Source organism: Mauremys reevesii, linkage group 11, assembly GCF_016161935.1.
Source record: "Mauremys reevesii isolate NIE-2019 linkage group 11, ASM1616193v1, whole genome shotgun sequence".
Taxonomy (NCBI): Eukaryota; Metazoa; Chordata; order Testudines; family Geoemydidae; genus Mauremys; species Mauremys reevesii.
In genome coordinates, this window is record NC_052633.1 from 11,706,737 (window position 1) to 11,721,519 (window position 14,783).

At 45.2% G+C, this 14,783-nt stretch overlaps 1 long non-coding RNA gene across 1 annotated transcript in view; it reads left to right on the forward strand.

The window, feature by feature from the left end:
* The window catches only part of LOC120374921, a 30,777-nt gene that overhangs the window by 13,668 nt on the left and 2,326 nt on the right, over nt 1-14,783 (forward strand). The window contains exon 2 of the long non-coding RNA XR_005586340.1: nt 2,243-2,308. This is a non-coding gene — a long non-coding RNA (uncharacterized LOC120374921). The remainder of the gene's footprint in view (nt 1-2,242; nt 2,309-14,783) is intronic.

The following is a 14,783-nucleotide window of genomic DNA, read 5'->3' on the forward strand; positions in this document are numbered from 1 at the left end:
TTTCCTACTGCTCTGGTCTCATACTGAATCACATTCTTTTCCCTGGGCTCGGGGAGGAAAAGCAAGGATGACTAGGATGTGTCAAAGAGAATTGCTCCTAAAAGGCACTACTCTCAGGGTACGTCCATACTACCCGCTCGGGTCGGCGGGTAGCGATCAACTTCTCGATCGACATCTCATCTAGACGCGATATATCGAACTCCGAACACGCTCCCGTCGACTCCGGAACTCCACCACCGCGAACGGCGGTGGCGGAGTCGACGGGGAAGCCGCAGACTTCGATCCCGCGGCGTCTGGATGGGTAAGTAGTTCGAACTAAGGTAGTTCGAGTTCAGCTATGCTATTCGCATAGCTGAACTTGCGTACCTTAGTTCGACCCCCACCCCCCCAGTGTAGACCAGACCTCAGAGTGGTTCGCCTTGTTGCTTGTACTCTTTGAACAAAAGAAGCTACTGTATCCTACTCCACCAGATGATGAGTCAGAAGCTGTGATTATTTACCCCAGCTTTGCTACAAATGTGCTGTTGTGATCTTTGACAAATCAGTTAAACTCTCTCAGCCAGATTTTCAAAAGAGCTCAGCTCCTATCTTGGTGCCCAAATCAGTAGTCAGTTTTTCAGAAAAGGTCTTCAGCTCTTTTGAAAAATCTGGTCCTGGCTCCCTGGGAGTTGTTGGGCCCTGCGCTCTTTGGAAAAGCTAACCATGCGTGCTCAGCACTTGAAAATCTGGTGTTTTGTTCCTCAATATCCCCATCTGTAAAATGGAATAAAAATGGTTGTCCACATTTGTAAAATGCTCTGAGATCCAGGGATTTTTTTAAAAATTACCATTTAGCAGTTCAAAAGTGAAGCGTCTGTGATTTATTAATCAAAAAGACTACAGAGAATGGAAAAAATATGATGTGTTATTTGTAGAAAGTAAACAATCTGAATAAACTACCTGCCAGAAGAAACCAAGTAATATAAAGATATAACGTTGTTGTGAGATGGGTTATAATATATGCACCATGAACCATGAGAAATGAAGCACAAGTGATTTGTGACCAAGCTTGTAAAAAAAAAAATTCCCTGTATTACATGGTTGCATATTTGTTACTTTTATTAGTTTTATAATATACGGCCGGACCATTTTGCTTGCAAATCACTTTTGTTTAACACTGCATTTTCCTCCCCAAAGTGAGCTTTTCCTATCAGTTATATGAAACACAGTTCCCTGCAAATGGCTAATCCTTGAACTTTATTAATGCCGCTTCTTCTTCTAAATGATCTGCATTAGCCCACATAATAAAGCTCTTGTTTTGCTATTATGTATCCACCTTATCTCATGGGCTTTCCATAGCAGAGGAAGGATGAAAAATCTGTTAATAAAAATAATAATAATCCAAACCATAATATGTTGCATCAATAGTAATGTGATTTTTATACCAGCTGCTGCTCTTTGGGAATTTTCAGAGGCCACATACTAATTTAATAATAATCTAACTCAGTCCATATTTTGATGTGATCTATCATATCAATATTGAATTTTCAGCCCTAATCATTTTGATGTATATGATGCACCAGAATAACAATAGTCTACAGAAAACGACTGGGGTTACATCCACACCCTAGCATTTTGATCAGGACACAGGTTTTTTTGAGGTTTGTGTCTCAGCTCGACATATGTTATTTATCACCAATGTATATAAGAAATTAAGCATTAGGATACTGTAACATTTCTGCTTGTAAGTAATTCAGTTGTAGAAAATGGAATATTAACATATGACCTGTAGAAACAGGTTCTTCAGGTGAAGATTCTTAGCATTGCTTCTATTGAATTTAAGAGTCCACGCCTGCCCCCACTGAAATCAATGCCAGACCTGGCCCAAAAAATCTGATATTATCTGAGGTACCTGTGAGCCTCATTAACTTTCGTGCCGTTACGTCTGTTCCCCAGGCCCTGTAGCCATATGAAAGAACATTTTAATACTTTCTTGTTTTCTAAAATGCTCAATTTCTTTTCTCTCCCTGAACCCAGCTCCCACATGATAGCTTCCTCATAACAGAGCCTTTAGTAGCTTTTAATGAGACGAGAGAGGCTGTGACAGCTCCAGCTTCTCCTACAGCAGAGCCCTAGAATTGCTGACCACTGTATGCATTGGCTTGAGATTGAAAGTAATTTCCTCCTTTTGATGTCCTTGGGCTTCATAGAGATGGAAAAGCTGTGCCGATGTATTATAGTCCAATGCCTGTTTTTATTCCAGCTTGAAAAACGTGACACGGAGTACTAAAGAGCCCCAGTTATACGGTGAACCTGCTTAAATGAACAGGTGAGTAATAAAACATGTAACGAATGAACCTGCTGTACACATCAATTCCGATAAATCCTGTTACACAACAGAAAATGTATCAAATAACGAAAAAGGATAATCTGACCCTGATAAATGCCTGTCGTGTAATAATTGGTGCCAAGACTATGCATGCAGTGAAACTCTTACACATTTAATTCCAGGTGAAAGAATTGAGTTCACATAGGAATGTGTTCTCTGTACCTCCAGCAATGCATTCAATCATTTTCTCTTGTATAAGGAGATTTAAACAAATCAGCTTTGTTTGTTCTAGCAGTACCAATGTGTACTAAACAGACTGACAGTAAGCACCTGCTTAACTTTTAGAGTCACTCATCCCATTGGAATGTATAAAATTAAGCAAGAGCTTGATCCTGAATGCTGAATGATGTGGCCTGCTCCAGTGAAGCACTTAAGTTTGTGACCAGCATTAAGCATGCAAGTAGCCCCATTAGCTTTAATGGGATCACATGCACGTTTAAAGTTAAGTGTGTGCTTTGCTGGAGAGGACCAGAATGGCCAGCACCTTGCAGGATGCCAGCCCCAGAGTTTGCAGGATCGGTGCTGAAGTCAGTAAGGCCCAGATTTTTAAAGGTATTTAGACACCTAGTTCCCTTTGATTGCTAGTGACTTAGATGGCTAAGTGCTATTTTCAAAAGTGATAGGCACTTAGGATCCTAAGTCCCATTGGCTTTCAGTGTCTGGCCCTGCCACAGCTGTGCAAGGAAATACTACCCCAGCATGAGATGTAGGTACAGTGCACATTTACAAAACAACCTAGAACAGGCTGGGTGACTCTCAGCACTGGGCACATGAGACTGCATCTGATCATCACCGGGACATAAAGGGTCACATTTTCAATAGTGGCTACTGCTGTGGGATGGCTGAGGGGTTGGAAACTCAGTTTGTGACACTCTGGGCCTGGTTCCCAGAGTGGCTCAACCCTGGAAGGTCCAGCGAGTGAGCACTCAGCAGGTGCCATTTCGACCATACTCACTCAAGTGTAACACGCGCCCCAAAGTGCTGCATCGCCTCAGGAGCAACCCAACGGTGTTCGTGCTCCTATCTGAATGCTTCACCAGCTCAGCCATTTTACAATGGCCAAATTTGGCTTGCTCAACATGGCTCATGTAGACTACATCTACTAACCTCAGACAGTGTCTATTGCCCAATAAACCACCTTACTGCTCACGTTTCTCAACGTGTTTGAGCCCTTTCCTATGCCTGTGGAGGGAACCTAGCGTGAGAGACTTCCTGTTGCTCTAGCAAGAAGAGCCATCAAAACTCAAGCCAACTGTTAAAGCCTCAATTTTGGGGTGTCCAACGTAAGAGGCCATAAAGAGGCCTGCTGTTCAGAAAGTTCTGAGCATACACCCTTTTTTTTTTTTGCCATCCCTCCACCTACAGCCTCTACTCTAGGTTGGAGCATTGGTCACAGCTGTCTGCCCGACGTGTGTGTGGTGGAAAGTTCGGGTTCCATATCAACCTGGTTACCTTGACTTGTCCCTGGTTGACCCACATTATGCCCTCTCTGATGGTCTCTGTGAACCCACCCCTCATCCATGAGTGGCCATTCCACCTACAGTCCTACTAAGGAGATGCTGAGCTCCTTGCCCTTCCACTTTGCAAAACCTTGGTTTATAACTAAGATAGCGCACCGCTGATGCCATTTTTCTCTGAATCGGAGACTGCCATTTTCCTTGTGAATGATGCTGGCCGAACACTGGCTATAAAACCCATTTGTAAATGTTGTTACCTTCTTATCAAGGCATCCAGCCCTCCTTCAATATATTGTTGTCAACATTACCAGTATAAGCAGCGTGTTTCAGGCTAGATTAGTGATGCTGTGTGGGCCGAGCTACTCTGTGGGGCTTCACACCCTGATGGTAAATGTGCTTCTTTTTCAAAGGAAAAGGGGAGGGAAGGCAATCAATCATGCACTGCATTATTTGGCTAGCTATAAAATTAGAAAATGTCTACAGGACTTTAATAGTCCAGCACAGTAACCTTGAATCCAGTGGAAGTTAGGGGAAATTTAAAGACAACAATTATACATCTGCAACTGAAATAGGTCCCAGTGCACCCTTTTTACTCTCAAATTCCTCTCATGCCAATAAAATACCAGAAGATGCAATACAATGGAAAATTGGTTCTTTGGATATTATAGCATCTTGACTTAGAAGTGCTTTAACCTTGGCCTCATGCTTCCTGTGGGGCCTGTTGTCTCTGCTACATAAATACTGGCACTAGCAAGGAGCATGTTGCATTTCATCTCAGTAAAATTAAAAATGAAACCTTCACGATCCCATTGATTCTGGACATGTGCTATATACATTAAATTGAACTTAATGGACTGAAAAACGAGCATTTCACCACATATGGGAGAGAATTATTTGTTGCTCACATATTTATATTGGTCCCTCCCCGCTCCTTCAAAATACATATATACAGCTATGTGAGCAGACAAGCCAGAAACCATTCAATTCGCTTGCTATGACTCTGTGCCAACTCCATTTCAGATATTTTTTTTTTTTTGCGACTGATGAGAAGTTCTCTTGGGACATTCTTTGTCTCAAAAAGCTTCAATGGTAAAAAATAATGCAGAGGCAATACAGGAACAGAATTGACATCCAGGGACCCCAGCAGGATTGTTATTATGAAGTGAGCAGATGACGTTTGAATCCATCAAGCCATCTACATGGTCTTAATAATGGGTTATTACTAAGTTATTAATTATTAACGGTCCACTCTTAAAAACATTATTATTATTTTGCTTTGGAAGGGCTATAATCTATCATGTTTCAGTCAACCTCTAACTAATAAGGTTTAAGAAAAAAATTTCCAATGTTCAAGTTATCATATACCTACCTACTACTAGGTTTCTTGCACCTTCCGAATCAGCCAGTGATGACTACAGTAGGACATGCAGTTTGGAATTTCTTACGTTCTTAACGTGAACCTCACAGTAGGTGGTGATTATTATAATCCAGTTCTATCATACTGCTCTAATGTCATAGCCTAGTATCTTTGGTGAAGCGTGCCAACTTTTAAAATTCAAACTATTTAATCTTTCTATTGCACACTTTTTTTTATAGGGACACTGTCAAGCCCCAGCATTGACCTACATTGTTCCCCCACTCATTTGCCAAAGCCTATATAATTCTGTGACAAGGCTGCTTTTCAAAGCACACATACGTCACTGCCAGGAAGCCCAGTCCTGGACAACCATGAACTAATACTATGTATCAGCACAACTAAGGAATGGGTGCCATCAATATCAATCAGATACCATTCAAGCTTTCATGGAGGGGCGTAAACGGAGAAGCAGTGTGTAACATTTTTTTTAAAATTATGAAAAAAAATCCCTTGATAGTGGCCTTTTAAATACCAGATTCCACATAGTTGAGGCACTTTTAATTAACTAAACATTTGCTATAATTGTGCTATTATGATTGAACTACCGGGCTATATTAGTAAAACAAATCTAAAGGCCATACCCCCCTACCCCCAGCTCTCTTCTTAGTGCATCCCTATGAAGCAGTAAGGAGCCATTTTGATGGCAGGTTGACGTATTTAAATGGCAGCTGTTTGAAACATCGTAGAGACCCTAGCAGAGATGGGTCAGTGAGCAGAGTGCAGGGGAAAAGAGCAAAGGTGTATTATAAAAGCAATTAAGCACATGCTTTGCATTGTAATCCTGGTGTGACAGGACATGAATGCAGCCCTTAGCACCTTACAAGCGTCAGGGTTACGAGGGTTTATACTGGGTTAGGAAAGTGTTCCATGAATCCAGTGGCTAAAGTCCTCTTGCTCCCACCGCCTTTCTTTTAAGAAAAGGCACATGCGATTAAAACAAAATATCAACGAACCAACCACCATAAATGACTAGTGCAAAAATAAATGACCCGCATAGACTCATGTGAGGTGGGCGTGTTCGGTTGGGAGTGGGTGGGGGGGGGGTCAGGGTAGATGACATGACTTTTTCATGGCAGATAAGATTTTGCCCTGTTTTTTGTTGACCATTTAATCAGTAACTATCGCTGACCCTAGATAGCTTCATGGTCACATGCATATCAAGCTTGGTAAACCAGTCCCATCTGCAGCGGCCTGAAGTGGTTCCATTAGCTGGAACCTGTATTTACAGCTCCCTGGTGTTTATCATTGTCAGCCACTAGCTGGGCACCTGTTACTTCAGTCAGCCCACAAGCATTGTCAGCAGCATTCTTTGTCCCCTCAAGAAACAGGCAGCCAATGTGCTCGTTGGCTTTGTTTAGATGGTTGCTGTTCCTCAGGCGTGATAATGTCATATGACTATGTTGGGCAGAATTCAAATTTTTTATAATTTCGCTGGAGAATAGCTATTCTTTTAGGCCTTTTTTTATTTTTACCAATTTAAATGTTCACATTTGTGCAATATTATGGCCATTATTTCAATTTGTATTGATTTAAATGGTCACAGCTCTGGGGTACCAGATAATAATTATTTAATGACAGGAGACACTGAGATTCCAAAAGTTAAAGCTTTATAACCGTCAAAACAGAAATGTTCAACATCACATGCCAAACTATACAAAGAAAATAGCCATAAATCAAACACTCATACGTTCTCAGGCAGTTTTCTTAGGCCTGGTCTACACTAGGACTTTAATTCGAATTTATCACAGTGCACCACTCTGTTGGCGCTCTGGACAGCAGTCCGAGCTTGGATTCTCTGGCCAGCCACATTTGAATTCATTTTCCTGTCTGGGCGGTTTGAATCTGGCGTTCTGGTTGATGCAGAGCTCTCCAGCAGAGGAGTCGGGCAATCCCAGAATAGAAAGAGGTCCCCAGCATGGACTGACAGGAAGTCATGGATCTGATCGCTGTGTGGGGAAGGTCTCTAAAGCCATGAAAGAGAAAGGATACAGCCGGGATGCGATGCAGTGCCGCGTGAAAGTGAAGGACCTAAGACAAGGGTATCAAAAGTCAACGAGGCACTGCATGCCATTCTAGGTGGGTCTGCCACCACTGCCCCACCAGTGACGGTGGACTCTGAGGATGGAATAGTGTACGGGACAGTTCCTCCTCCATGTTGATGGGAAGATGAGGAAGGGTCTTGAACCCACTCCTGCTTTCCCTGACAGCCAGGATCTCTTCATCACCCTCACAGAGATCTAACCGGACTCAGAATCAGGGAAGGATCAGGTGGTAAGTGCTACAAACAGGAAACATTTATTTTTAAGAAACAGGTATATATATAAAAATAGAAATACTATATAAAAATTTTAAATATCAAACTATACAAAAAGTAGGTCTACACATATAGGAATCGAGCAATAATCCTCCGGGACGGTTCAAAAAGCTCTCAGAGAGCAGCTGGAAAAGCCTCAGCAGGAGGTTCCTTGGGAGAGGTGCCTTATTGGGTGCTCTGTCCATCCTAAGGTAAAGGAAGGCTACACCTCTCTGAGCATGGCAGCGTATGGTCCTGGTCTGTGCAGGGCTTCTGTTAGCATCCGCTCTCTCTGAGTCCGCCTGACACGCCTCAGGGTAATGTCGTTCTGGAAGTGCTGCATCTAATTAGGGGAATTAGTGTACTGTTACTATTGTGAATGGTAGACTTTTACTTTGCATAAACAGACTTTTACTTTGCATAAGAATGACCCTCGCTTAACAGACTTTTACTTTGCATAAGAATGACCCTCGCTTAACAGCCACGTGTTGGAGGCCACAGAGGAAAAGCATACAGTGATCTTTCCCATGCACTGGCGGGAGGGGCTGCAAATGGGTCATCTTTTCTGCTTTGCACATTGCCTTTAGCAGGAGAGCACAGCTAACCACTAACTGATAAGCAGTATGTACTGTAAGGCTTACCAGGACTTTGTGCAAGAGGATGCAGCTGTCTCTCAAATCTCGGACTAGTTCTGAGATCTCCTGAGACTTGGTTCCCTCTTTGGTCTTGTTAACTGAAACTGACTAGACTGTGTTTACTGTTGGCAAACATGTATGTGTTCCTCCTTCCGGACTGCCCGGCATCCCGACATGTTCCAGGAACTGATGGCCTGCTCCAGGCGGAGGCGGCAGAGCAGAGACAGTGGAGAGACCCCTGTGTCAGCAGCATTGCACACACCTGGGGGGGGAGGCTAGGTGGGCGGCAGAAGACCAGCAGGCGACTCAAAACGCTGCTTGGTCTAATGAGGGACAAGCGGACAGCTCCGGCGCCTTGTAGATGTTCTGTCACCCAAAGTTACAAGAAGGAGGGGTAGGGGGCCGTGAGAACTGTCCTGCACCAGCAGACCCGATAATGTTCGAGACAACAAATTTGTACAAGCTCTTTCTTACCAGCATCAACCAGTCCCAACTCAAGTTTAAACCCCCACTGTGTACTACATTATTAAAAGCGGTTTGGTGTTACTTTCTGGTGTCAGAAGACTTTCTGTGGTGTGTGTGTGGGGAATTGTAATTTCAGTGCATAGCCCACAGTGCCATGGTACAGACTTGGGTGCAGGGAAACTGCAGGGCACACACAGACTGCAGTCACTAGGCACCAGGGACAGTCTGTGTGGTGTATGCTGCCCGGGTCTTTCCTTGATGTATATGCTTGTCCAGGGTCCTGGTGCCTGCCATCCCGAATGTAAAGGCAGGCTTCCCCACATGCACTTTGCACTTGGACGATCCTCCCGGTGCCCTGAGCCCCAAAGAGCCCTCATCCAGGGGCAGATACTCACCCTTCCCCCTTCCTGCAAACCCACCCATTCCTGCAACCCCCCCTACATGCACAACCACCGAAAAACCCCCCCACCCCGCAGACCTATGTAGGAGCAGGAGGCTGTCCGTCCTCTTTTGGACAATCGGTCTGTACATCAGTGCACACCTTACCCAGCACAGAATGCTTCCATGTTTCAACCAAGAAACAGAAATGCAAAGTCAACGAAAGATTTATTATTAATTACTGAAACATGTCCTTAGTTTCACGTCCTTTGGAAGTGGGGAAACTTGGTTTGTGATCAGGCTCTCTTAAAATCAAGTGGACAGTCACAGGTTACCCTGCTCTGTGACAAAGCCTCCTGATGCACATCGCTTCCCGCTGGGATATTCTCTGTCTGGCTGATCGTAAACAGCAGCCAGGCGATTTGCCTCAACCTCTTGCTCTCACAGAGATTGTGGAGCACCACAGCAGCAGCAATAACTACGGGGATATTCTTTCGCTGATGTCATCTCCCTTGAGGTCGAAAGCACACTCCACCACCATTCTGCACTTGCTCAGCCGGTAGTTGAAGAGTTCCTTCTCACTGTCCAAGGCGCCTGTATAGGGCTTCATGAGCCAGGGCATTGGGTCCCGAGGATCACTGTAGGCATCTTATAGACTAACAGACGTTTTGCAGCATGAGCGTTGCTCTTACAGATCCAGACTAACACGGCTACCCCTCTGATACTTGATGTAGGCATCTGCACATCCCCAACCGTTATTTTGTGGTCCGGGAAGAAAGTACCTGCCTGGAGGCGTCTAAACAGACCAGAGTTCCTGAACACCCTGCCGCCCACCCGGCAGCGTTGATGTTGGTAAACCCCTATGGTCCACCACAGCTTGCAGCACCATTGAAAAGTAGCCCTTTCGGTTAATGTACTCGCTGGCCTGGTGGGCTGGTGCCAGGATAGGGATGTGAGTCCCATCTACCATCTATGATGACCTGGACATTTCCAGTCACTACCTTTGAGAGCAGTTGCTCAACGATTGCATGGGCTACTTGAATGACAGCAATCCCAAGTGGTCGCTACTGACGGGTAGCTGTCTGGCGTGGCAAGTTTCCTGCACACTCAGGGCTGCTCGCATCCTTGTGTCCTGGCGCGGCAGGGGGGGCAGTCACAGTCACACAGTCAAAGAAAGTGCTTACGCATCCTGAAGTTTCGCAGCCACTCTGTGTCATCCCAGACCTGCAGCACTATGCGGTCCCACCAGTCTGTGCTTGTTGACCCATTGCCACCATGATCTCCACTGCCTGGTTTCTGAGAGGTCTGTGCCACTCTCACCACGCTGCGGAGCCTCCTCGCCCGGTTTCTCAGCAGCTGACTGTGGAAGAGGTGGCCATAAGTGCAGCGATGATCGCAGCGGGCTCCATGCCGCGAACAGATTTCCGCGCGGCTTTCAAGGAAGAGAGGAGGCGTGATTGATGGTTCAATGGCGACACTAACCAAAAAACACCCCGACACATTTTCCCCCAGCATGCATTGGTGAATGTGGACTCAGAGTTCGAATTTGTGTATTTAGTATGGATACACAAATAAATAGTCCTGTAGTGTAGACAAGGCCTTACTTTGCTTAGCTGTAAACTTTGATTATTAGTGATGGAATTTTTTTTTGATCTGGTTGTGTGTGCGCCGTGAAAGCGATGTTTACTGACATTTACCAATAAAATCAAATCCTTCCAAGCCTATGTATGACCTTGGTGCAGCCAGGAGGGGAAAGTGATCAGGAGCAGTCAGCATGGATTCACCAAGGGCAAGTCATGCCTGACTAATCTAATTGCCTTCTATGATGAGATAACCGGCTCTGTGGATGAGGGGAAAGCAGTGGATGTGCTATTTCTGGACTTTAGCAAAGCTTTTGATACAGTTTCCCACAGTATTCTTGCCAGCAAGTTAAAGAAGTATGGGCTGGATGAATGGACGGTAAGGTGGATAGAAAACTGGCTAGACGGTCGGGCTCAATGGGTAGTGATGAATGGTTCCATGTCTAGTTGACAGCCGGTATCAAGTGGAGTTCCCCAAGGATCGGTGCTGGGGCCGGTTTTATTCAATATCTTCATTAACAATCTGGAGGATGGTGTGGACTGCACCCTTAGCAAGTTTGCAGATGACACTAAACTGGGAGGAGTGGTTGATACGCTGGAGGGTAGGGATAGGATACAGAGGGACCTAGACAAATTAGAGGATTGGGCCAAAAGAAATATGATGAGGTTCAACAAGGACAAGTGCAGAGTCCTGCACTTAGGACGGAAGAATCCCATGCACTGCTACAGACTAGGGACCGAATGGCTGGGTAGCAGTTCTGCAGAAAAGGACCTAGGGGTTACGATGGACAAAAAGCTGAATATGAGTCAACAGTGTGCCCTTGTTGCCAAGAAGGCTAATGGCATTTTGGGTTGTATAAGTAGGGGCATTTCCAGCAGATCGAGGGATGTGATCATTCCCCTCTACTCAGCACTGGTGAGGCCTCATTTGGAGTACTGTGTCCAGTTTTGGGCCCCACACTACAAGAAGGATGTGGATAAATTGGAAAGAGTCCAGCGGAGGGCAACAAAAATGATTAGGGGGCTGGAGCACATGACTTATGAGGAGAGGCTGAGGGAACTGGGATTGTTTAGTCTGCAGAAGAGAAGAATGAGGGGGGATTTGATAGCTGCTTTCAACTACCTGAAAGGGGGTTCCAAAGAGGATGGATCTAGACTGTTCTCAGTGGTAGAAGATGACAGAACAAGGAGTAATGGTCTCAAGTTGCAGAGGGGGAGGTTTAGGTTGGATATTAGGAAAAACTTTTTCACTAGTAGGGTGGTGAAGAACTGGAATGGGTTACCTAGGGAGGTGGTGGAATCTCCTTCCTTAGAGGTTTTTAAGGTCAGGCTTGACAAAGCCCTGGCTGGGATGATTTAGTTGGGTTTGGTCCTGCTTTGAGCAGGGGGTTGGACTAGATGACCTCCTGAGGTCCCTTCCAACCCTGAGATTCTATGATTTTATGATAGCTACTATCATCACAACCACATATGTTGCTACCCCTTTTTACTTGAACTCGAAGTCTCTCTCCCTTGGCACTCATAGCATTTTTCCGGTTCTCCTTTCCTACATTGTAGAGTCTTTTGTAATTTTTCCAGGGTTGATTGACTTTGGGTCCAGACGCTTGTTAGAGCATGGCACTAATTTGTGTTTTCTATCCACCCATTAGTCTGTAGACTGGTGAGCCTAATAAAATGCCATGAGATGCACTGCAATATTCTAACAACTGCATAGAGGGGCCCAAATTGTATTGTTTCGCATACCACTTTAAAGAATTTATGTTAGAAATAACATATGCAAATTTCTTCTTTTATGCAAATTTATGTTAGGCCTTCATAGGACAACATAAGTAATTCCAGATGCCCCTCTGTTAGTCTAGCGGTCAGTGTGACATACAATCTGTTGAGTCGTCGTGAAGCGATGGAAACAGCTACCAATATGGTTCAGAGCTCTTTTTGTTTATCACTGGGTTCGATCATAACTGGGATTCACAATCTGTTATCTTCCAGTTTTTAAGTTCTCAGCCATTTTGACTTTACAAACTACACCTGTGCCACGTAAAGCTGCAGTAAGGCATATATCGATGCCAAAGCAAGAGTCCTAGACCTCTGTGATAGCAGCGAGAACTCAACCAATCAGCACCCTGAGTCTACAGGGAATTTGCATACAACAATTTCATCGGTTGTATGAGGGAGCGTGCCCAAATGGTGGTCCCATCTGCCAGACACATGCGCTAGCATGGGCTTTCAGCTACTAATAGTAAATAAATGCCTCAGGAAGGCTAAAATGTTCCACTATAACATTAAACCACACAGTTATTTAGACAGTCCATCAAAAAGAAACACAGTGAAGCAGCCATTATTATTACTTGGCTTTCCTGATACACAAATTACCAGGAACAATTCACTATGTCACACAATGACATTGATCTGTTTGGGTGCGTGTCGACGAACTACATTCTGCCGCTTTTAAACGTCTAATGAAGGTGTGCAGCTCCTGCTCATTCTGAGCTGGCTCTTTGTTGAACACTGATGAGCCACAGTTCACTTTTAGCTTCCCTTTTATCAAATTTCAATCAAGGAAAATACAAAGTGTTTTGAGTAGCTTTTGGGGAAAACAAAATGTGGCGTTAATGAGAAGGGAACACGTGTGTTACAGGACATGGGGGTGGTTCTGGTGGAGGGCTGGGTGTATACGTAAAAGGCAGGGGTTTCTGGTAGGGGATGTGCATGTGTATCAGGGCAGGAGCCTTAGAGAAGGGTGGAGGTGGGAAAGACTTGGCTGGGTGTCTGGCAGCAGATTACATCTCAGCAGCTCTGGCTCCCTCCCAAGCAGGGCTGTCTGCAGTGGTGGGTGAACTGCTCCCTCTGCCAGGAGCAGGTTCAAATTGCATCCAGCAGCTGGAAAGTCAGGTGAGTCTCCTGAGCCAAGGCTTTCTATGCACTTGAGCAAGCAACACCACCCCTCAACTTTCCTGCAGCGGCAGGAGGGAATTTCCCCCCCGCCCTCGTGTCCCCTGCAGCAGCTTCCTGCGTGGGGACTCTCTCAGCGAAGGGCTCCATGTGGTGGCTCAGAGCCAGTCCTATTCCAGACGAGAGGAGAGCTGGCAGTGTTTCGCCTGTTCACCTCAGTAGCTCGAACTGAGTAAGGCTGGGCCTAGCAGAAAGCCACCCAGCTGCGTGCCCGAGGCGAGTGCACATCCGTCTGTACAGCCACTGTGCACAATATACCACTGAGTACCACTGCTCTGCCAGCGGCGGCTACGGCTGAAAACAATCAGGAGAATGCATTGTGGGTCATGGGCCTTTTCTAGTGTGCTGCAGTGTGTGTGACAACTGGACGGGCTGGGTTTTTTTTTTTTTTAAAGTGTTTTTAGTGTCCCACTTCCAACAAGCTCATGTTCAACCAGTGGTATGTGCACCACAATTTTTTTTTAATAGAATATCAGGGTTGGATGGGACCTCAGGAAGTCATCTAGTCTAACCCCCTGCTCAAAGCAGGACCAATCCCCAGCCAGATCTTTTGCCCCAGATCCCTAAATGGCTCTCTGAAGGATTGAACTCACAACACGAGGTTTAGCAGGCCAATGCTCAAACCACTGAGCTAAAATGGGAACCTCCACATTGTCCCCTTTATTTACGTGTTTGATATTGGTTCTGTCTTGTCTGCTAACCCATCGTTGTATAGTCAGGGATCGGCAGGCTGTGGCTGAACTGACCTATGAAAGAGCAGTGCCAAAATGAGCCTCTCATGACCTGAGGGCCATTATGTGTTATTAACGCCTCAGGAATCCACTGGGGAGCAAGCAGAGATGGCAAGAGTGAGTATACGCGGACTCTAGCAACTGTGCCACTCACTGCTATCTGGAGGACACTGATAAGCAGTGGTGGTAGACAGGGCATGAACTGCATTTTTTTTTTTTTGGTGCTGCAATTTTTGGATGCCTTTAAAGGAGCCTGATTTTTGGCAAGCACTGAACTCTCAGGGTTTTCTGAGTCCCAGACTAGACTCTTTTAGGGTTTTTGTTATCTATCTATCTATCTATCCTAATACACTCTCCTATCTAGCTATCTAACTAATCTGATAAATGGATGAACATGGTGTAGCTTTTAAACAAGAAACTATAGGCACTTAGCTTCATGACAGCAGAATGGTGATATACTGCATCGCCTTGGGGTTTTTTTTGCGGGGGGCAGGGGGGTGTTTGCTA